The sequence below is a fragment of the Nipponia nippon genome, unplaced genomic scaffold (assembly GCF_047370975.1).
Source record: "Nipponia nippon isolate SJK-2023a ecotype South Korea unplaced genomic scaffold, ASM4737097v1 scaffold_1, whole genome shotgun sequence".
Lineage (NCBI taxonomy): Eukaryota > Metazoa > Chordata > Aves > Pelecaniformes > Threskiornithidae > Nipponia > Nipponia nippon.
This window is the reverse complement of record NW_028262290.1, coordinates 88,659,298-88,683,984: the sequence shown is the minus strand read 5'-3', so window position 1 is coordinate 88,683,984 and position 24,687 is coordinate 88,659,298. Positions and strand designations below refer to the sequence as shown.

The following is a 24,687-nucleotide window of genomic DNA, read 5'->3' as shown; positions in this document are numbered from 1 at the left end:
GAATATTCAGACTGCCTGCACACTTATTTTTTCTCATTTACAAGTTACACTCTAGATCCCAAAGCAAATCATTTGACAAAGCTTGTCTTTTTGGTTTAATGCATCATCATAAAATTTTGTGGATTGAAGGGACAGCAGAATTTTTCAGCATTTCTCCAACACTAACTTTGACAGCAGTGGTGGGTAGCCAGTAGCAAGTGGCAGTAGATTATACACCAGAAACTTATCTGGGGAAAGATTATTTTGAACAGTGAGTCTTTATGGAGTTTCTTGCAAAGCTTAGCCAAAGCAGAATGCAGTGAGGGAAAAGTAATGGCAAATAATATCTGTATCACTAGACAGAAGAAAGTATGTGATAATTTCAGGACCTGTGAAGAAAGGGTGCTGCTGATGAATGAATAGCTTTTTGGAATTCTGAATTTCTCAAATAATTTAGAACAATAATAATCCATGTCACCTCAGCATCTCTGATTAATACTTTCATTTTGAAATTATTTGGCAGACTGCACTGTATTTCTGTCATTTTAGAAAATTAAAATTGAAGTAATTCTCATAATTTAAAAGTAACTGTACAAAACCCACTAGTATTTCTCTGTAAGGCATCGTTTTATTCTTTAATATTTTAGCTAGGTGTTTTAGACCTCATGTGTTCGTTTGTGCCTACATGTACACACATACACACATGCTTTAATACTTTTTGGTTCTTACCTAAATACGTTTAAACAACACAACTGTCATGAGCTAAATAAGAAGGACAGAGATGACGAATGGGAAAAGAGACAGACAAAACCATTGTGCCATTACTGATTTCTAAAAATCTCAAACTGAGCTTTTCACATTCTTCTAACAAGAAATTTTAATGATCTTGTTGCCAGCCCCCCTCATCACCTCTCTTCCCCTACACAATTGCCTTTTCTTGATCTCTTATTTAGAGAGAGTGAGGCTGCAGCCATCAATACTAACAGAAACCGGCTGTTACAATTCCAGCCCTCTGCAACAGGTAAGGTATTTAGCAATTGATTATGGGGGAGTCAGCATTGCACCCAGAATACTAAGTAAAAGAAATGTAATAACGTGCAATAGCTTGAGGAGAACTGCCAAGAAATATATCAGGGACGTGATCATCTACTTTTGTGCAAAATCCTAGACATGACTGAATCTATGTTCCCATGCCAAAGGGAGCATAACAAAACTCTCTAGTTGCCTGAAAGCAGGCAATTAACATCAGTGCTTCCAAGTAACCTTTTCCACTTTGACCAGAACATGAAAATGATCATGTGTCACTGCACATCACTATTCCTTTTAACTTCTAGTCAGCATTGCACACTGGAGTGCTACATCCAACTGCAACACCAGAGGTGGGATTAGTGCATGCTAAAATGCCAGGTACAGATGTAAATGTGGCATGCCAACAGTTGTGCCATGCAGGTATGCCCTTTGCAAGCAAACAAGCATGTCAGTCTGTGGCAGGAAAAGAACCTGTGAAAGAGAACAGTGATTCCCTGTGCTTTCCGTGTCCCTCCTGGGTTTCTCTTCTGCCTTCTCATCAGTAGTTCCTTTCCATGAGAAGTTTTAGGAAATTTGATTGTAAGGCAAGTGAAATAAAGTGAATGAAATGAAGTGAAATAAAGGTCATCGATCCTTACTTATCACCACATACAGGCCTGAACATATTCTTTGCCTCACATGTTAGTTTTTCAACAGAAAAATAGCACATACTTTCCAGGTGAGCCTGGGAAAAAGGAGAGGGCTGGTGGAAGGTGTTCTTTTCATATTTGTCTTTGTTTTTCAGTATCCGACTCCCTTTTACATGGCAATAAATTAAATTAATTTTCTCCAGGTCAAGTCTGTTTTCCTGTGACAGTAATTGGTAAAGGATCTCCCTGTCTTTATCTCGACCCACGAGCTTTTTCATCTTATTTGCCCCCCAGTGCTGTTGAGGAGTGGGGGTGAGAGAGCAGCTGGGTGGGCATCTGGCAGCCAGCTAAGGTAAACCCACCACAGTCATTAACTAAAAACTACATGAAAAATGTCCCCAATTGTGTATGAATAGGTGTTTAAACATGAGCATTTTTAGATGCTTTGCTCACTTTTTTTTAGCTTGGATACCTGATTACTGCATTTGCTTCTTTGTGGAACACTTCTTTGATGCACATATTGCATTAATACAAACATCCCTCTTGCATGTTTCTTTTCCTTCATTTTTCTCTGGGATGAGCATGATGCAGGTAACTCTTCCTTCTCCCAAGACATCCTTAAGTTTTCCTCCCCCAGTATGTAAGAGTGCTAAGAAACAGGAGATTGTGAATGTCTCTGCTCAGCTCAGCAGGCTGATGTAATGTGCACAGCATGCTGCTGGAGCCACAACTGGTGAACAGTTAGCATGAGTGTCAGAGACCTTGATATATGTGCACAAGCTAAAAGTCATCACTCATGGATATTGCAAAGGATCCAAACCACCAAAATATAAATCAATGCACAACAGCAATAAACAACGGCTTATGAATCACCAGTGGCTACTGAAGTCTTGCATGAAAGAGCAAATCATAGAGAAGGTATATGTTGCAATAGAAGCCACTATGTGTAACTAAGTTGTGGCTGTTCGCAGCCACAGGTACATGCTCTGCATTAACAAAGGTTTTTTTTTTTTTCTCCTTAGAATCATAGAATCGTCAAGGTTGGAAAAGACCCTTAAGATCATCAAGTCCAACTCTTAACCTAGCACTTCCAAGTCCATCCTTAAACCATGTCCCTAAGCACCATGTCTACCCTTCTTTTAAATACCTCCAGGGATGGAGACTCAACCACTTCCCTGGGCAGCCTGTTCCAATGCTTGACCACCCTCTCGGTGAAGAAGTTTTTCCTAATGTCTAACCTAAACCTCCCCTGGCACAGCTTGAGGCCATTTCCTCTCGTTCTATCACTCGTTACTAGGGAGAAGAGACCGACCCCCACCTCGCTACAACCTCCTTTCAGGTAGTTGTAGGAAGCGATAAGGTCTCCCCTCAGCCTCCTCTTCTCCAAACTAAACAACCCCAGTTCCCTCAGCCGCTCCTCATAACACTTGTGCTCTAGACCCTTCACCAACTTCGTTGCCCTCCTCTGGACATGCTCCAGCACCTCGATGTCCTTCTTGTAGTGAGGGGTCCAAAACTGAACACAGTACTCGAGCTGCGGCCTCACCAGTGCCGAGTACAGGGGCACTATCACCTCCCTGGTCCTGCTGGCCACACTATTCCGCATACAAGCCAGGATGCCATTGGCCCTCTTGGCCACCTGGGCACACTTCTGGCTCATGTTCAGGCAGCTGTCCACCAACACCCCCAGGTCCCTTCCAACCGGGTAGCTCTCCAGCCACTCCTCCCCAAGCCTGTAGCATTGCATGGGGTTGTTGTGACCAAAGTGCAGGACCTGGCACTTAGCCTTGTTGAATCTCATGCAGTTGGCCCCGGCCCATCGGTCCAGCCTGTCCAGGTCCCTCTGCAGGGCCTTCCTACCCTCCAGCAGATCGACACTTCCACCCAACTTGGTGTTGTCTGCAAACGTACCGAGGGTGCACTCAGTCCCCTCATCCAGATTATCAATGAAGATATTGAACAGGACTGGCCCCAGTACTGAGCCCTGGGGAACACCACTCGTGACCGGCTGCCAACTGGATTTGGCTCCATTCACCACCACTCTCTGGGCTCGGCTGTCCAGACAGTTTTTAACCCAGCGTAGAGTGCACCCATCCAAGCCGTGTGCAGCCAATGTAATGTAATACATTACATTGTATTAAATTTAAGAGGAGCTTTTACAGGGAATAAAGTCTGCATCACTTGATATTTATCATTCTTCATTAAATATATGTATGCGGTAAATATGTATGCAAGTGTTGTTCTGTCATCCTACAACATCAAATAAACTTGCCTACATAAGGCCTACAAAAGTGCTGTGTCCACAATGTAAAAAAAAAAAAAAAAAAAAGCAGAGATGGTAAAACAAAGTTTTAAGATAAATAGTGTAACTGTGTCACTGGTGCTCATTAGTACTGCTGAGAACTGCCATGCCAGGACAGCCATTTTGCTGTCGGCATTCATATGCTGCTGCACTGTGCCACGCTGATGCTTCAGCCAACTTGGAGCTAGCTGGGGACTGTTTGTGCTGTGCTCTGCTGCACAGTGTAGACACGCCCTCGGGGTCCAGTGCTGCTTTTTCACGTTTCCTAGTAAGTGCTAACTCGCTAATAACAACTCTTGCAATTGTTACAGAGGAAGCAGTGCACATCCATTCTGCATATGTTTCCTCACAATTTACCCCATGGCATTCTTAGCTGTATCAAAATCTACTCAAAACAGAATAACAGAACATATTGGAAAAGAGGGAAAGCTAAAGGGTAGAAAGATTTTATTTTAACTTTTTTTTTTTTTCTCCTTAACTGTTTCTTTCTTCTGCCTTAATTGTTTACTTGCAAAACTACATTGCATTATATTTGGGCGAGGATTTTCACCAATAAAAATATCCCACTGAATATTGAGCAAAATGGAAATACATGAAAACAAAACAGAGAAGGTTAAAAACCCAAAAGAATCCAACCCCTGACCCTTAACTTAATTCATGTTTCTAGAATCCACAGCAATTATATTATCATGCTAACACCATTGTCATTAGTAGTAATGAGAAAACTGCTCTATTTAAAGATCACGAAACATACATACACAACAAATGTATGAGAATAAGAGTCCTATGGAATTAATGATTTTAGTTCCTAATCTGCAACACATTTAAAATGTACTCTCTCTAGCAAAGGGATACCCATCCTTTTCAAAAAAGGACAAGAAAGAAAAAAAAAAAAGTAACTTCAAAATATTCAGTATTCCGCTACAAACATTAAGCATTAAAACGTTTATGGAAAAGACCAAAGATTTCTGTTATGGATGGTGTAATCCAAATGCAAGGAAAGTGACATGGGAAGAGAGATCATCAGAGCTCTGTTCCTTGCTGCCCCCCTCCAAGAATATCAACATCTCCCTAAAAAGTATACACTTACTCTTAAAAGGTCCTGCACAGCAGCAGTTTTAGACTCTAAGACTGAGAGAAAAGCATGCAGATTCAAGAGGAAATAGAAAAATGCCATTTGATAATTGCTTGTCACTTACAGAATACATTCAAATACTAAAGGAATGAGGAATGCATTAGGCCCCTAAAACTGTCTGAGACATCACTGAATGTTTCTTACACATGCCTTTTTCCATTCATAATAACACATCCATTCCTATGTCTGAAAAGCCAACAGCAGCCTGTTTTACTTTATTGTTGCAAAACCAGAAAGGGGGAAAAAAAGGAAGAGAGACCATAGAAGAAAGCCACAGGTTTTAAAAGTTTAAGATAGAAAAAAAAAAAAAAAATTGAAAAAAATATGACCGGGGAGGGGGGAACCAACAAAAAATAAATAATAAAATCTAGCTCTACTTACAGCTAAGGGCTATAGCTCTGTTATGAGCACCTGAGCAGCCTGTCCCAGGTCTGTGAAACACTCTGTACAGAGCTTCAGGAGTAGAGCATTAGGAAATTTCCTGGGGAGGACTGCTACCTCACAGCACATAAAGACCCCTAGAAGGAAAATGTAGGATTTGAAAGGAGAAGATAGAAAGGGGGATGATGTTTGAATCTTTTGCTTTGTAGGCAGGGAACATTCAGAGCCTCCTGACATATCTACAGGCATGAGCCTTTCACACCAGCATCAAGAGGAAAATCTTAAACCGTTATTCATTTGCAGCAAAACTTATATGGGGCTCATTTTGAAGTCTTTTCAAAGTATCTCACTCCAATAGACTTCACATTTCAGATGTTAAAGCTCTGCCTTTTATCCCCCCTTGCAATCATGTGTTTGAAAAGGCTGTCACCACTTACGTATATTGCTCTCCCTCCCACCCCTTTCTGCTTGCTCAAATTCTCAAAAACATTCTGACTCCATTTATTCCAATGAACTTATAAATACATCACTGAGAAACAAGTGCTATGATATCAGGTTGAGCTTGATATGTTGAATAGGGAGGAGAAGATATCTTAGTGTCTTTCAAAGAGAGGTGGCATTGCTCCTCCCAGATCTGATCACCTCATGGATTGTGGCAGATGGTGCGAAGTCCAAAGTTAAAGTGGTTAAGAACACAAAATTTACTCTGGAACACAGTCAGTCCCAGGCAAACTCCACTTTCTGAGAACCTCCTTAAGCACTTTCCTGACAAGCCTAGAAAGACACTATGGCATATTCTCCTTTGTATTCAAGATAACCAGCTTCTCCTGCTACCAGTAAGGTCTGAGGCTAGAAAGGGGCTTGGCTGCTGGGAAATGGAGCATATATAGGCAGGAAGGCATTCTACTACATAGTGTCTCCAGCAGTCTCTAGTGGTACTTAGATATTTTTAACAAGCATTGAGGAAGTGTGCTGTATTCAGGAGTCAGGCTTAGTAGGTCAGGCTTAATAATGTGGCAAATAATTAGGAACAGTTGAGGTTATATTAGAGTATTCCTCTTCATAGGATTCTTATGACCCTCTAATTACATTCTCGCTTGAATGAATTTTCAGAAAAATAATTCCTATATTCTATTGCATTCCTATAGAATACTGTGTTCTGACTCATTAACAAGTACTGTGTTAGCTCTTGGCACAGGACCATGCAATCCTTCCAGCTTTTAAAAACAGAGGACAATGAAAGAGAACTTGGCTAAAAAGGACCTAGAGGCAGCAGCAGGCTGCAGTCCAAATATATGGAAATTCTAGGGTTACCGTGATTGTTAAGGAATTAATTTACAATCCCAGACCAGAAAGGCAAACACAAAAAGAAGCTTGGCTTACTTGCATCCACCCATGCTGCTGAAGAAGAAACAGGGAAGAATACATGCAGAGACACCAGAGCTAAACTGCTTACCAGCCAGACAGCTAAAGCCTATCCAGCCTAGCTGCAACACATGGCACTGTGCCCACATTAATATTGCTTTGGATCAAAACTACTAAGGCTATTGCACTATGTGAACATGCTGCCTCCGATCTCTGCTACCTTGAAGATTTCTACCCACCTTCCACTACATAATACAAATGTTCACCAGTCTGGGTTCTAACCTTGTTATAAACATTTGTGTGCAACCTTGGAAAAGTCACTGAAGCACACAGTAACAAAAGGATTCAAGACATTGCAGCAGAACACGCTGCATTTGCCTTCGGCAAACTGCCCAGTTCCTGCTGCTTTCTTGTATCTTTTTCTCTCTGTGCCTTCTGAAACTCTGTTCCTCTCTACAATCTCTGAGACTCTCTAGGCAATCCAGGAGGCTCCTGGAGTGCACCAAGGATAACTTCTTAGGTCAGGTAATAGCTCCACCAGAGGGGATGCATTACTGGACCTGCTGGTCACCAATGCAAGTAAGCAAACTGGTGACATCAAGATTGGAGGCAGCCTGGGCTGCAGTGATCATGCACTGATGGAGTTCACAGTCCTGAGAGCTATGGGTCAGGCGAAGAGTAAAGTCAGGACCCCAAAATTGAGGAAAGCGAAATTCCAGCTCTTCAAGGAGTTAGTCAATGGGACCCCCTGGGAAACTGTCCTCAGGGACAAGGGAGCAGAACAGAGCTCGCAGATCTTTGAGGATGCTTTCCATAGAGCACAAGAGCTCTCAATCCCCAGGCGTAAGAAGTCAGGAAAGGAAGCCAAGAGACCAGCATGGATGAGTCAAGGCCTGCTGGTCAAACTAAAGGGCAAGAAGGAAATGCACAGGCAGTGGAAGCAGGGATGGGTAACCTGGGAAGAGTACAGGGATGGTGCCCAGTTGTGTAGGGATGGGGTCAGGAAGGCCAAGGCACAGCTGGAGCTGAAGCTGGTGAGGGATGCAAAGAATAATAAGAAGGGCTTCTACAGGTATGTCAACCAGAAAAGGAAGGACAAAGAAAGCTTACCCCTGCCCCGATGAGCAAGACTGGGAAACTGGTAACAACATGGGAGGAGAAGGTTGAGGTACTCAACAACTTCTTTGCCTCACTCTTCACTGGCAACCTTTCTTCCCACACCTCTCAAGTGGGTGGACCTCAAGACAGGGACTGGGGGAGCAAAGTCCTTCCCACTGAAAGAGAAAATCAGGTTTGAGACCACCTGAGGAACCTGAACGTACATAAGTCTATGGGACCCGACAGGATGCATCCCAGTGTCCTGAGGGAATTGGCTGATGTAGTTGACAACTTACTCTCCATGATATTTGAAAAGTCATAGCAGTCAGGCGAAGTCCCTGGCGACTGGAAAAAGGGAAATATTGCATCCATTTTTAAAAAGGGTAGAAAGGAGGACCCTGGGACCTACCAAACTATCAGCCTCACCTCTGTGCCTGGGAGGATCATGGAGCAAATCCTCCTGGAAGCTATGTTAAGGTACATGGAGGACACGGAGGTGATTCGAGATGGCCAGCATGGCTTCTTCAAGGGCAAGTCCTGCCTGACTAACCTACTGGCCTTCTATGATGGAGTGACTGCATCAGTGGACAAGGGAATCATAGAATCATTTAGGTTGGAAAAAACCTTTAAGATCATTGAGTCCAAAAGAACTACTGATGTCATCTATCTGGACTTCTGTAAGACCTTTGACATGGTCACCCACAACATCCTTCTCTCTAAATTGGACAGATATGGATTTGATGGGTGGACTGTTCAGTGGATGAAGAATTGGTTAGATGGCCACATGCAGAGGATAGTGGTCAATGGCTCCATGTCCAGATGGAGATTAGTGACAAGTGGTGTCCCTCAGGGGTCCGTACTGGGACCAGCACTGTTCAATATTTTCATCAATGACATAGTGGGATCGAGTGCACCCTCAGCAAGTTTGCAGATGACACCAAGCTGAGTGGTGCAGTTGACACACCTGAGGGATGGGATGCCATTCAGAGGGACCTGGACAAGCTCAAAAAGTGGGCCCATGTGAACCTCATGAGATTCAACAAGGCCAAGTGCAAGGTCCTGCACCTGGGTATGGGCACCCCCGGTGTCAATACAGGCTGGGGGATGAAGGGATTGTGAGCAGCCCTGAGGAGAAGGACTTGGGGGTACTGATAGACGAAAAGCTGGACATGAGCCAGCAATGTGTGCTTGCAGCCCAGAAAGTCAAGCGTATCCTGGGCTGCATCAAGGGAAGCATGGCCAGCAGGTCGAGGGAGGTGATTCTGCCCCTCTACTCTGCTCTGGTGAGACACCACCTGGAGTCCTGCGTCCAGCTCTGGAGTCCTCAGTACAGGAAAGACATGAACCTGTTGGAGTGGGTCCAGAGGAGGGCCACAACAATGATCAGAGGGATGGAACACCTCTCCTATGAAGAAAGGCTGAGAGAGTTGGCGTTGTTTAGCCTGGACAAGAGAAGCCTCCAGGAAGACTTTATTGTGGCTTTTCAATACTTAAAGGAGGCTTATGAGAAAGATGGGGACAAACTTTTTAGTATGGCCTGTTGTGATAGGACAAGGGGTAATGCTTTTAAACTGAAAAAGGATGGATTTAGATTAGATATAAGGAAGAAATTTTTTATGATGAGGGTGGTGAAACACTGGAACAGGTTGCCCAGAGAGGTGGTAGATGTCCCATCCCTGGAAACATTCAAGGTCAGGCTGGACTGAGCTCTGAGCAACCTGATCTATTTGAAGATGTCCCTGCTCATTGCAGGGTGCTTGGACTAGATGACCTTTAAAGGTCCCTTCCAACCTAAACCATTCTATGATTCTATGATTCTAATAAAGTTGTGGGATTAGAGTTCGTCACTGTGACTCTTCCCACCTTTTACCAACACAGCCTCAGGTTGAAACCTCATCTCTGCCCAGGGAGGCTCAGCTGCTCCCGAAGGACTGAGCAGTCTCTCCCTCCCACAGGGTTTCACCTGACTCAGACACTCTTTTTCTTTAATGGAAAATCAGTTCTCTAACTGAGAACAAATAGACAGGTACCAGCCATCACCCCACAATATATGAAATATTGCAGATATTATTCATATCAGAGATTAATCTTCTTCAGGGTCCCAAAGGAATATTGCCCAAGAAGCTTTAGTGACAGATTATCAAAAGAGAGAAGGGGAAAGAAGTAATAAGTGTCAAATAGAAAGAGAGGGAGAAGGAATAATCTAACACCCCATCTTATCCCCAGAGTTTGAAGATGACTGTAAAAGTATAGCACAGATGAATAACAGCATTGTACTAAAAAATGCTGGTCCCTCTGAGAACTATGTGCTCAGATATTGCCTCATAGTGGTGATTTCTATTTCTAATCAGTCAATGATTTCAGCTTTCATTATCCATTAATTACATTTTTTAATATGTGATTTTCTACCTTTACATGTGCTCTCACCCTCAAAAGACCTTTCCATAAAGCCACTTCACAGTCCTCCTTCAAATCTCTCCATGAGAACTTTTCTTGATGTAAAGCTTATAAAAACCTTAGCAATGGCTAAACAGGTGGTAGCTCTGGCTCCAGATGATTATAAGGACAAATAGTCTCTTTTTATTTCCTTGTGTTTGTCTGTGTCTGACTTTAAAAGGCCACAGGTTCTCTTGGCAAGGATGATATTTTAGATAGTTTGCACACTGTTTACCACAGTGGGACTGTAATCTCCAGGCTAGAAAAGCTAGGCAACTTTGCAACGCAAACAAGTAATAACCACTACCACAGTACCAAGCACTGGTATGTCAAGACTCTTTGGCCTCAGTTACACCTGCTTAGGCTGCAGAAGGTGAATGAAATCAGCTGGATGTCAACCACCACATGTTATCATCCCACCCTTTGTAAACACTGCTAGAGGTAATCACTAAACCTCTGTAGAAATGCATAGTGATTTGTTTCTTTTTTCTTTGAAACAAATAATCTTAATACTTTTTTGGTTTATAAAATACTACCAGTCCTAAACTGTCTTGTAGCTAGTATACTATAATTAAGAGAAAGTCACATTTTTCCTCCCCTCCCAGACATTTGACTGTGCTCCTTCTCCAATTAGATATTCAATAAACACATCTCATAAGATTCTTTTTTCCTGCATAGGATTGGACATGATTAGAAATGACTATTTCTAGTAAGATTTACCTTACTGAAAGTACTAAGCCCCAAACAGTTAGCTGGAAATATCAGTTTACCAGTCTGATAACTTTTATAACCTTTACAGCAGACTTTCAGTTGGTACTCTTTGAAGAGCTTATTGTAAGCTGAGGATCTCACTCCTATTGTTTTATTTTGTTTTTCTTCCAGAGTGTCAACAGCTGAATAAAACGATGAGGGGAGTTAGAACCAAACAGTCTCAGTATCGAGCCCTGTTGATGTAAGTGGGGGTTCCTTGGTTTAACTTAAATGGAAAAGTGAAATTGGCTGTTACCCTTTTAAACTTTGTAGTGAATTTGGGGACATAGCGATCCCAAGCAATAAAGATTATCAAAAGGAATGCAAATGAAAACAATATCACCTCATTAGATCTTTAGGTATTAAGTTAAAGTAATTAGTCTTCAACTCATAGTAACTATAATATCACCACACAGCTCTGCTACAATGCTTTAATTAAACCAAATACCCACTAGATTTGAAGTCTTAATAAAGATGAAAAAGATCAAGATGACAAAGTCTGAAAACTCTGAGAAAAGAATAAAACACAGGTGGACAGTGGTTCAAGTCTAAAAAAAGGTGCAGGAGAAATAAATAAGTGACCAATTTTCTGCATCAGTAATGTATGACTCATGGAAGAGTAGGTATGTTTGAAGAGATGAACCCCATTTATGACCTTGCCTTGCTTCCAGATTCCACAAGAAGGGTTTCACCACACTTTTTATCACAGGAAGAAATTTTTAATTAAAACAAAGCAAAACAAAACCCTAATAACAGCAACAGAAGTGAAAGAACGAAATTACGACCCTTCTTTCAGTTATTTCCTCACTCTGTGGTGAACTGTGTTGCCAACATTTTTCAGTTTTGTAAACACCACAATTCTTTCACTGGCTTTGCCGGGAAGAGATAAAAACAATCTTTAAAATAAACATTTCACCCCAAGCTAGCCAGGGCAAAAGATAACTTGAGACTTCTTAGACTAAGACAGTAAAAAAGCAGGCAATTATGGAAGTGGCACAAGTTGGAACTGGGAAGCTTGCTGTAAGTACATTGATCAAAAGAGATGTAGCAGCTACAGGGCACAGGCTATTATCTTTTACAGTCTGTTTTGTTTGTTTGTTCTTTTAATAGCAAGTGGATAAAAATCCCACTCCTAAGCTCCCATATGTTCATCCAGAGCAGAGAAATATGCTGCACATAGATCTATTTCTGAAAATGAGGCTTTTATTCTCTATGAAATTTTTACACCTTATCCAACTGTTATGAGCCCTTATAGACACCTACAGTGATACTTCAGACACAGTCATACAGAACTATATCTATAAGCATAGAGAGTAATATTTGTGAACATATAAATGCCAAAAACTCTAAATGTGACCTGAAATTAATTCTCAGGCAACACATGAAGAGAATTTTGTCCATGTGGTCAAGTTTCTTTTTATTACTACCTTCAGGAATTTGCAGCTTATACTTGTAAAGTTTGTGGAAACCTAACTTTGTCCTCTAAACTCTGAAAAATTCTACTCAGAAAATCAATGTGTTATTCTAACATTTAATTCCATATAAAATGATCTATTTCAATATGCTAAAAATGTTAACATATATTACAAACATACCCATTCAACATCCTACTTATTTTTGACACTATACTCTTAATTAGATATGTATTCTTTATATAAACCAATGGTGCAATGTAATTTCATGTATCACCAAACTACATATGTCCATCTTTCTTAATATTTTTTTAATCAATTTTCTCAGTACATTGTTTTGAATGGTTTTGTTTTTTTGTTTTTTTGTGGGGGTGGGAGAGTGGGGGTGTGGGGGAGCTGTTTCTTTTCTTTTTTTGTATCCTAGCATTATTTCTTTAGAAATCTTTACTACATGTTCTGGCAGATTCTGTAACTGTATCTTCTTGGAACTACAACAAAATGAGTAAGTTTCTATGGAGGTGTAAATCTCTATTCAGGTACAAATTAGCTCTATTCATACAAGACAATTGTACGTATTGTACATTCTTGTATTGGCTTGTAAGAGAAAGTATAAAGGTAGAAATTAAAAGGCTGTATACATTTTGAAGGAATTACTATATGGAGAAGGACAGAAAAAAACCCTCACTACCCAGATTCCTTAAAGTATACATTTCATCTGTTTCAACATTTGGACTTTTACATACAGTAAATTTTTCAGGAAGGCTACACTTCTATACCCAGCTAGAAAAACATATCCTCACTATGCATCAATCTAAAGAATGATTTTTTTTTTGTTTGCAAACAGATTTTAAAAGCATATTTTCCAGCCCATACCTGGGATGGTCTCAACCAGTGAGATATTACTCTTGGGAAAAATGAATGGATGCTTTTGTTGCCTTAAGACTATGCACAATAATTCCTTAAGATTTCAACTAATGACATTCACAGCTACATGCTATGCCATAAAAAGCAACCTTTGGGCAAAAAAATGAGCAATGCAAATTCTCTGTGTCCCTCTCGTTTCTGTTTTCTGGGAAACCTTTTTTTTTTTTTTTTTTTTTTTTTAAAGTATACTGTCTTTTTGCCTCCCTTAGAATTTAATTCTTCACTTTTCTAGACCCTTTTAGTCCACCTCTCCCTAAATAGTTCCTTTAGAACAGAACACAGTTTGAGGAAAGGCACATATTAGTATCAGTTATACAGAAAACACATTCAAATCAGACTCTTAATAGTATTCAGCAAAACAGTACTCATTACTATCAGTTGCTTCCCACACAGCAGCTGAAAAAATATTTGAATAATTTTGTTTCCCCAAACTCACAAAAAGTCTAACTATGCAGATAGAGTAAAATTTCCTCTTGCTTTTCTTTTCATTAAGTTTAAGCTAAAAAAGAATACTTTTCATTCTTATCCAGAACATTTAAATAACAGGGATAAGCGGCTAGGCACAATTAATTATGTTTAACTAGTAAGAGAAGTCAGTACTGTGTGTAGACTACAGTTCTGCATGCTGATGAATACTTCATCAAAAGAATTATCACTTAGCAAGATGGCAAGGGCAATATATCAATTATCAAAAATATCTGTATTCTAATCTGGTGCTTTGCATTATTTAACATTTTCTGACACAAAATATATCTTAACTCCCTTTTTTATTCTGTGGCCATTAATCCCCTGATGTAGAACACAAATGCCAATGACATAGCAAAACACTGCTGAGATTAAGATTTAAATGAAAATCAATGTTTCAGTTGGCTGAAACGCTAACCTCTCTGACTTGCTGAACGGTAAGATTGAAAATACAGTCCGCAATTCCGTGTCATGTACGAAATTGTGTTCTTATTTTTTTTTTCCAGTTGTTTCAGAGGATGCTCTGATGAGTTGAAAAAGAAAGGTAAAGGAAAAAAAAAGTGCATGAAAATTGGTTTCAGTTTTACTGAAATAGATTAGAACATCTCTAGGTCAAGCATCACTTGCATTAGCACTACCTGACAAGCTACTTTTGCTGAAACTAACTTTGCATGCATAATTCATTATTCAGACCTCTTTTTTTTTTCTTTTTTGAATCTTATTTGGATGCTAAATGGAAGAATTTATTCATGTGTCCTGGTTAACATCTGGGGAATGACTATAAAGCTGCAATTACATTAACTAACTAAAAATCTTATAAATCTCCATGACTGTCACTTACTCTGATTTTGACATGTCTGATATGACACTTTTTTCACTGGGAAGTGGAAATATATAAAATCTTTTTTAGCATGTAAGAGCTTTGTGCTCTATAGCTGAAAATCCAGCAATAAATGAGGTGCACATGACCCTTCTCAAAACTCTGCAGAAGTTTCCCTGCGACATCCTTGAGTGTAGATGACCTCTTGGGTTTGTACATTAGAGTTCTGTTTGAGTTTGCTTGTTAAAATGGTGCATAGGTTCTCTACACCTACGTATGAGAATTCCTCCTCCACCCTGTCCCCTCAAATTAGAAGAAAAAAATCTCATCAGATATCTGCAGATGAAGCCTTTGAGACACCACCAACTGAGATAGTTTGAGATAACATCTAGTGGCATGAATTGGAGTGTACACTTATATAGGAATACCCATTACTGTCAAATATGATGAGTTAGTGCAAGTGGCACTAGTTTTAATGTTGCCAAAATTCCCTCTCTTCTGATTTCCTCTTTATCACCTTGTGTCTGGGAACAAACAGTAATAGGAAATATACTCCATGAATGCACACCACAAGCTGAAAAATTTAGGTTCATTGCAGGCTAGACTAACATTAAACAGCTTTCTGTAAGAGTGTATCATCAAACTGTACCATGTTACCTCTGGAAGTAGCCTGTGGCATAAAGGAAGGGCTCAATTAAAAAGCCAGTTTAGTCTATATATGAATGAGGTAAATTCTACCCGATGGCAGAAAACTTCGTTGTTTTGGCACTAGTTTAAATTTTCAGATGTAAAACTCTGATGCTGAAATCCTGCCTTTTTTGTTTTAATTTGATTTCTAGGACTGTCTGAGGCATTACTTTGAAGCTATGTAAAATTTATATAGTACTGTAGACATGCACAGGGAACAGTTGCTTTAGACCCCTAAACACTGCCAAAGCCTTATACTGACCACTGTCTACATGCCTTCATTGCTGCATTCCCTCCTTTATGTGAGACTGAGACTACTACTGTAAACTACCAAGAAACTACCATGAAAAGTAATGTTGCATATTTTCCAGACCAAAAAAGACACCTGGCCTCATCATGCTAAGGCTAGCATAGACACTTGTCTGTCAGAGCTTCTACAGCTTTGGTAGTCACCTGGTAAGTACCCTCGCTACCAGAATTATTGGGAAACTGCTGAACATAAGTAAGTTTCTATGCCAAATCTGACCATAAATTGCAAGATCAATTTAAATGCAGTGCACCTTGAAAGGCATCTCATAGATGTACTTCTGAAAAGATTTGCTCAGGGAAGCTGTGCTGGAATGTCCTACAAATGCAGGCTCCAACTATTTTGCTTCCAAGTAGAGTCTGAGTGGAACCTAAGTTTATCCTTTTCCATTTTAACAATCATTTCTCCTTGCACTAAATCTCTGCTTTCTTCTCAGGTAATATGTACTTTATCATAATGTAATTTGCATAAAACATTGGTGAAAAATTCTGCTTTGTTTTCAAGCAGTTTCTGTTTAATCAGGATAACATCACTGGTTCAGGCAGAATTTAGATGCACAGATTACTGACTCTTCCACTTTGTAAGTAAAATTATGTGGATTCAGCAGAATGAAATCCTGCACCAACACATTTCCACAAGAATCACCTAATTTCCCTCCATGTTCTAATTTTTGTCCCCTTCCCCATAACATGAAAGCATATTACAAATAATTCCATATGCTTTGAAAAATGGAAAGACTGTTTTATCCTTCCCAAGCATATGGAAGTATATATCAAAAGGTTAGCAAAACTATATTATGTTCTTAAGCACCTTTAAGGGAACACAGCGATTTTCTGTAAATCCCATACAGAAAATATACATAAAATTACATTCTGACCTAAGAAAATCACAAGCAAAAAACCCCTCCGAAGTTCTGCTGCATTGTTCTATGAAGGACTGGGATCCTTTTGCACAAACAGTATATTGAAGTTGCATAATTTTTAATAAAGCAATAAAGGCATATGGCACATCAATAAAATATTAATAGCTAGATGTGGAAGATAGGCTTATAAATGAATATAAATATTTATGTACTTATAGCTAACTAGAAAGAAAATTGCCAAAGAAATTATTAGGGAAATAAAATTCTATATTTTTGTGATGTTTAATGTAACACAAAAGGAACAAGAAGAAAAGCAGTACTTCCAGAAACCATTCTGTTGATATTGATATTATCACATTAGTAGATTTTAAACTATTATCTGTATTATGTTTGTTGTGCTGGAGTACCAAGAACTCAGTTTCTACAGCAAAGCAGCAGCTTTTAATTTTTACATTTTGTCGAACAGAAAATTTATGCCCTCTGTAAAGAACTTGTTTATTTTATTACTGTTACACTACATGTGAGAGGATGAAGTTACTTAAATAATTTTGTTACACATCTTAATGTGGGTACTGTGGAAGAGTTTACTGAATTAAGCAACTCAGCTTGCCTGGTATGTGCTTTCTTATTTAGTCACGTTTTAATAAATGTCTCAAAAAATTTTTGAATTGCAAGGCAGCTCACTAAAGACAACTCTCTATGCATCTTCATTGGAAAAAATGCTATTTTTTAATGGAAGATTTCCAGATAACAAAGATGGATACTGAAAATAACTCAAATATGTGATGATTTAGAGCATTATTTTAATGCTTGTCAAGAATAACTGGGGAATAAAGTGAAGAGGAATCAATAAGATTAATTTCAAAGTTTGTTTTATTAGAATATATACTACCCTTCACACACCCATTCTGTTCATTAATTCATGCATATTTTTCTTTATTTTCTGCCCCTACTATTTTCTTCATTTTCAGGCCCTCCATAGAAAGCAATCTTAGCAATATTAGAAAGGAAAATCTCCATCTTCCAGTTAGGAAGTGTGTGATTTCCATATTAAGTCCAGCCTTCTGCTATCAGAAGCAAAGCCCATTATGTAGTTTCATCTATAGTCAACTACTCCAGTTGCTAGTGTTAAATGCTGGCTTCAAATTTGCAAAATCAGATGCTATTCCAACTCTTTCCTACATGGTATTTCAAATTTTAACTGTGTTTTTAATACTGCTTTCTACCCCACTTCTAACACGTGAATTTTTTGGTCTTTTTAAGTTCATTTGCTTAAAAAAAAAAGAAAAAGAAAAAATGGGAAAAAAAAGAAAATCATTTTAAGTTCAGCATGTTCTGAAGCTTGAAAAATACAGGTCCAGAATACTAAAGCTGTTGGTGTCATTTTCTCGAATAAAAAAGTAATAGTTAATACTGGAATACTAGAAATACATCCATGGTAAATTAAGGTGCCATGCTCAAGCAGCTTTTTCCTATCAGTTCTTTATTGGAAATGACACTACGCAGTTCAGCTTAAACTTGCCTTGTCTGCCAGGATCCTGAGGTGAATTTTCTGTCCAGAGTGCTCTGTACTGGGGCTGAGTTCCAACCTTTTAAGAGATCCTGACAAGAAACTACTGATGCTTTTTCTCCACAACTCCTTACTTCAGCTACTTGTACCACCCCTATCTAGCACACAAAAAGAATGGCACAAACTCTTCTGATTATGCTTTTGGGCAACTTATGTGTGTTGCCTTAAAGAGAAGATGAATTTGGTTTGCAATAACTCATCAGCTTTGCCGTGGAGTACTTGCATAATTTTTTTAGCAACTAAGCTCTGTCAGGGGCTGGAAATGCACCACTGTTCACACTCCTAATCAATGAATTACCATTTATTGACAAGTTTCATGTTGTAAATTCCAGAAGAAGATTCTCTGCTGTCTGAAAGCATGTGAGCAGACCAGGAGGGTTCCCCCAACCATGAAGTACAGGTTCTAGTATTTAAGGGTAATGAATATTTTCTCCAAACTTGGCTTACAGAGACTTACTTGGGTCTTACGGAGACTTTAAAAAAAAAAAAAATATGTAGAGAGATTTTGTGTAAAGGAAACCTGATTTCATGCATGCATGGTTTAGAAAGGAAAATCTATTTGAAATACTACTAACTAGATATCTCATGATGACTGACAAGACAGATGGTCAAGAAAGGGCATAGTTAATATCCTTCAAGCTTAAACAAGGTCTTCTTGGCTTCTGGTTATAGTTCTTAACCTTGATATTTTATTAACACATATTTGAGGTGGTTGTGATTTTGTTTCATTTTTTGGTAAATGTACATACTTAGGTGTGTAGTAAAAAAAAATACCCTTTCCTGCAATATACAAATTACTATGCCTTAGTGAATAACATTGTTGGCATTAAAATATGATTCTTTAATAATAACGTCATGAAAGGAATTAATTTTGATCTTGTTCCAGAGCATTTCACAAGCAACTTCAAATTAGTTTCACTGCTAAACATGAAATAGACTGGTAACAATTATTATTATTATTATTATTTTAAAAAAACAGGTTTATGTTGTTAAACGGTACACTTTTTGAAGAAGTACTACAAAAATAATCAGCTCCAATTGGAATAATTTATAGGCCTGAGCTGCTTATATTTCCAGAGCCTTTACTTTAGTTTTGAGCTTGGATTTTTTTTTTTTTTGGGGGGGAGGGGGCGGGAGAGGGGTGATGGTGGTTTGTATTTTGCTTCCTCTTTCCTTTGCAACTTCTAATTCCCCTAAGGTGAACAGTGAAAAATGAGTAATTTAAGCACGTAAATATATCTGAAGTCAGACAATATAGAATTTACATAATTTGAAACAACAAATACAATGAGATTATACAGTACATGTATTTTAGAAGTCCTCTGAGTCAAGATTATTTTCATTATATTTTTCAAGTTTTCCTTTCAGTTATTTTCAGTTTGTCATCACAATAAAATGTTTCTTAAGGAAGTGCATTAACTGTATGAAATGGAAACATAAAAACCTAAGGGTACAATTCTCTTTTTAATAAATATGACTGCATTGCCAATATGTTGCAGAACATTGTTGCAGCCAGGAGTAATTCAATTTTGATTAATCATGTCCTCGATAAGAAGTTAAGCTAGATGATTTCAGCCTAACCTTTGGAGGCAAGCAGGCATTTTCAATGACAGTTGCCACCCTGGAGAAGTATGAGTATTTAGCATTTCTCTCTCTCTCTCTCTCTCTCTCTCTCTGATTCAAATCCATCTGTTGCTTGTAGAGTACTGAACTCTTGCACTGCAGAGATCTTGATGAACCTCAGCCTAACAAACAGTATCTATAAGGTTGGCATGCATTTTTATTAGCTGAGCTTTTTCACGCTCCCAACAGCCTTCCCAGCCCCAGGTGTAGTATGTTAGGAATACAGAATCCCTGTGAATTCCCTGGCTGAAAAAGTGAGGTAACTGGCAGATGATGAGCTATCTACTAGAACCCTGATGGATTTATTCAATTAAAAACAATACCATGAGATTCTTACTAAGGTCTGTGAGGAGAAGGGAATTCTATTTGGGATAAGCAACAACGTGCTTTAGGTTTAAAAACCTTAATTTGTTCAATACGTGGTAGAAGATTAACATCTTTCCTGCAGTGAAACAGTTTTATGCTCTTAAGCAAGTGGACTGCAGAAAAAGCAACGCCTGCTCTTTGATTATTTGCAGTTAGGGTGACCCTGTCTGTTCAGATAGTAGGAAACCTTTGATAAATTCTAGTTCATATCTTACAAGATAAAACAAAAATGTAAGCTGGCACTGGAACCTGCTTGCCAGACACTCTTATTTGAAAGAAACAAAGAGATTTAATAATTCACTCCATGGATTTAATTTTGCAAAGAACCCCAAAAAGTGCCTTTTTAGATTTTGTTGATGTAGCTCAAACTCCAGAGAATGAGACATGTTGATGTTTACAGTTCAGCAGTGAATGGCCTCCGTTACATCTAAGATCAGGAAACTTATCTCAGCCTTGGTTGAAGTAAAGGTAGAACAACACAGAAAATTTGTGCCATACCAAAACTAAGGTCCAGTACTGCCCATAAGTAATTTTAGTTCCCAGACCCCTATGCTTCCCCTGCATCCATAACTCTAGCTGTACTAATTTCAGGAACAGCTTCTGTTAGAGAACATGTAAAAGCTTTATGCAATCAACAAAGTAAACATCAACACTATGAACATTAGCCCTTTTTTATATGAGGAAATAAGACCCACAGCATTTTAAGTCATTTAACATTCACAATTTCACCTGTAGTTGAGGACAAGACTTTGTTACCACATTTTTTCTTCCTTAAAGAATCAAATCATTCACTCCTAGTGAAAATGCAAAAGAACTCTATGCAGACAACCATTGCGGAATTATCATTTTTAGGTGGTCAGTATAACCACATTGCATAATAAAAACTTAGTGATAGGATCCCAGCTGCTTTCACCACTGATGTTCTTCCATCACCTTTACTGAACAAAACAAAACCACCTCAGCTCTTCTCTGTTTCCACTACGTCTGAATGCTTTCACACACAGCTTATGTCCCCCCACCCAGAAAGACAGTTAAACACAAGCCTGTTATGTTGGTTACACTGTCCTGTCTTGCTCTGACAGACATCCATGCACAAACTGCAAGGTCTCCTTCTGCTAGCTCCTGGCCTGAAAGTTGCATTAAGAAATTAAAGAAATTAAATGTAGAAATGAAGAGTACGTTGAGAGTGGCTGAGAATATACAGCCACATACATCTGTTCCTGGCAAGAGAGGATTATGGTGAGTATTTCCCCCAGCTTCCAGAAACTCTTATGCTTATCCATTGCAAAACACTGTTGGGAGGCTTAGGCCTTTCCAACTGGTCTGCACCCAGATCCCTCCAAAAGGCAGATGGGGTGGGGTTTTTTAACTTCTTAATGAGGAAAAAGCCAAAGAAGTGTGAATTTGCCTCAGATATCACATGGAATAAGAATGACAAAATACACGCTGATATTGCAGACAGTATGAAAGGCAGATCAGTTAATAGCCAGATGCGGACTATTATAATCTACTCACATGGAAATAATGATGTGTAGTCTGACGTCTCAAGATGTTTACCAGATGCCTCTCATCTTTCTGTATTGACACTGTATCCTCCTGCTCTCTAGGAGGAAAGTTACTCTTCCAACAGCAATAACACTGACTTCCTGGATATAAAGTCATATATAATTTATATCATTTTCTCAGGTAAATGTAAAGGCTGGAAAAGCTGCAACCTGACTCATCAGAAGGAGCCCTCTTTTTTATCATTCAAGTCATCAATTCTGCATGGTACATATACAGTTTCGGGAGTGGAGCTAAGTGTGTGACAGGAAAAGAGTATTATACAGCTCCTTTTCCTCTGTGTTGGACTGCTTCATGCTTTGCTATTTTAACTGACTTGCTGTAAACCTGCTCATTAAATGGGGTCGGGTTTATAGATAAAAGGAGGGGCAGAACTGAAAGGAAAGTAGACACCAAATCACTCCCCTCACCCTGCCTTTAGCATTATATGAGGTTGCATGTGCATCTGCAGCAACACTGCTGCACATCTCCTGCATGTCTCTCACTCTCCTCTACCTCTGTTTTGTTGCAAATTGCCTGTGGGATCACTGGAATTCAGGTACTCAAGGGTTAAAGGGCAGTGAGGGAAGGGGGTGGTTGAGCACAAAATAAGAATCTCTGAAGTAACTCCAGACAAATTTATTAAGCAGTGTCATCAACATTCAAACGTAGCCCTGACAGAAGTAACTGTGTTTTCCAAGTGTATTTGTCTGTATTTTTGGCTACATCTTACGTATCTCAAAACCTACTAATCTCTTTGATAAGGGATAAGCAATTTTTTCCAATAGTTGAGACGTTTTCACAGTAAAGTAACAGAGTTACAGAATTTCTTCACTTGAGGAGTTATGGGGGAGGGAAAAGAAACTTACGGACAAGGAGGACAGAGGACAGTATTACAAAAGAAAAAGAAAACACAAATTTTTTTTGATGGATAAAATAACCATCTTATTGAACAGCATGGAGAACAATATAGCAGTAAAAGTTTCAGAAATAACATTTATTTTTGCTGTTAGGAAAAATTAAACTAGAAAATACACAATACTGATGGAGGAAAAAAAAATCAAAAAGTGATGAATGAACAAGTTTTATCTCATCTTTTTATTTTTTAAAATCAAAATCTTCTTAAAAAAATGGAAAACAAAGGACATGTCTTTTGCATTCAAATACAAATAACATCTTTCTATAGCCACAGAGAAAGTGTTTTGCTCTTTTTCTCCAGATCTGAATTACAGACATTAATCAAGGGTCACAGTAAAGGCTGTTTTGGAAGTCTTTTCTTTAGCTGCAAAACCTGTCTTGGACATTTTAAGAAGTCTTACCTTTTTTTCACTCCACTGAAAAAATGTATTTAACGTATATTACTACTACGTTATAAAACCGCACACATCTTTGGATTCCAGTAGGTTTTCTGTTTAGATTTTGATATTGAATACAACCTAATTACGTGTTGTTAATATTGGTTTACATCAACAAGATAGGGCTTAGGCCCCTAACTGGTCTGAATATCAACCAGCAAAAATAGTTAACAAGTCTATTACCATTCCACACTTTATTTTAATTCATTATACACTGTATTATATTGTTATATTCTAATTTTATTTTTTGTTTTGAATACAGCCAACTGACATTTTTCTGAACTCAAGGGAAATTTGACATCTAGCTTTTCTCCTTTTTTTTGACAAAAATTGTCTGAGATTGTATAAATTTCTAGACTTTTTTTCCAGTCAGTTTTAAATTACCAGAACCTTGAGTATGTAGATCAGTAGGTGATTACACGAAGATAAGGAAGACAGCACTGCAGGTGATTTCCTGGATCATTACTTCCACAGTTCCGTTATTATTGGCAGAGCTGCTCAACAAATAAAACTGATTATCACACATATATTACATAGTTATGAGTGCTCAACCATTAAACTTCCAAAAGGAGAAAAAAAAAAAAAGTCCTTAAGTCAGACTTGCAAATACGAAGGCTAATATTTTCAAATAAATCCTACCCACTAAAGACCCCAGGAATTTTTCACTTACTGGCGAGGGATCCAGATTGTATCCCAAACTAGATGATGGCAAAGCACACTCTCTCCATACAGAAGAATTGAGAAATTTTCATTATGTTTTTTAATAATGTTTCTATACACCTTTGACAGTTTCTATGAGGAAAGTAATAGGGTGCAAATATGAATATATGTTTTGAGCCCAGAAGAATTAGGCAATGAGTTTGCATTAGCATACATCTTGCTGAGCTTCTTATTTCAAACTACAGAATTAAACCTTTTCTTTAGAATTAATCTTTTATTGAATCACCGAAAGTGCAAGAACACCAATTAGAGTGGGATTTCTGATATTTGAATCAATGGCAGCTCTAGTCCAGTTGCCTTTTGTGAACAGTTAGCATAAGAGCTATCTGCAGAAAGTAAGTTTACATTCCCTTTGTGACTTCTCTGTCCTACCTATGAATTTCAAAGGAAAGTTTATCTTTTTAATTTTATTCTCAGAAATAGGTCACAGTGACTTCTAAAAGGCTTAACATTAAGAAATCACTTTTCCTTTAGGAGATACAAATCTTAATGAAGAGAGCCAAAAATGTCTTACTCTTTAAAATAGGTTTATTACTGATTTATCAGTTCATTATCCTCCTAATTTCCCCATTTATAAATCTGGAAAATCTGATTAACTCTTGGACTATCCTCATGTCACTGTCTACGCGATATTACATTAAATCCTCTGATGACTTACTAAGATCATTTCCCTGACTTTCCTGAACTCTACAGATATTTTACATGCCCTGAGGAAAAAAAAAAAAAAAAAGATTACAATAGTATAGATTCAAGACAAAAGAACCTTAAAATATTTGACACCGCCAAGCAAACTATCCTAAAATCTTTAGAAATTCACTTTACATAACAGCAATCATGATATACTCCTAGAGATGTTCATACACTGGGCCTAAAGCTCCCCATTATGTTGGTATTAACGCCTATTTAAAAGTACGTGTTACCAGAAGGTGT

At 38.5% G+C, this 24,687-nt stretch overlaps 1 long non-coding RNA gene across 1 annotated transcript; it reads left to right on the top strand.

The window, feature by feature from the left end:
• Window positions 1-12,071: 12,071 nt before the first annotated feature.
• LOC148057458 (uncharacterized) lies at window positions 12,072-22,917 on the top strand. The gene is made up of 4 exons (XR_015705579.1): window positions 12,072-12,124; window positions 14,412-14,449; window positions 15,784-15,868; window positions 21,827-22,917. It is a non-coding gene; the product is annotated as an uncharacterized LOC148057458 (long non-coding RNA).
• Window positions 22,918-24,687: the final 1,770 nt, after the last annotated feature.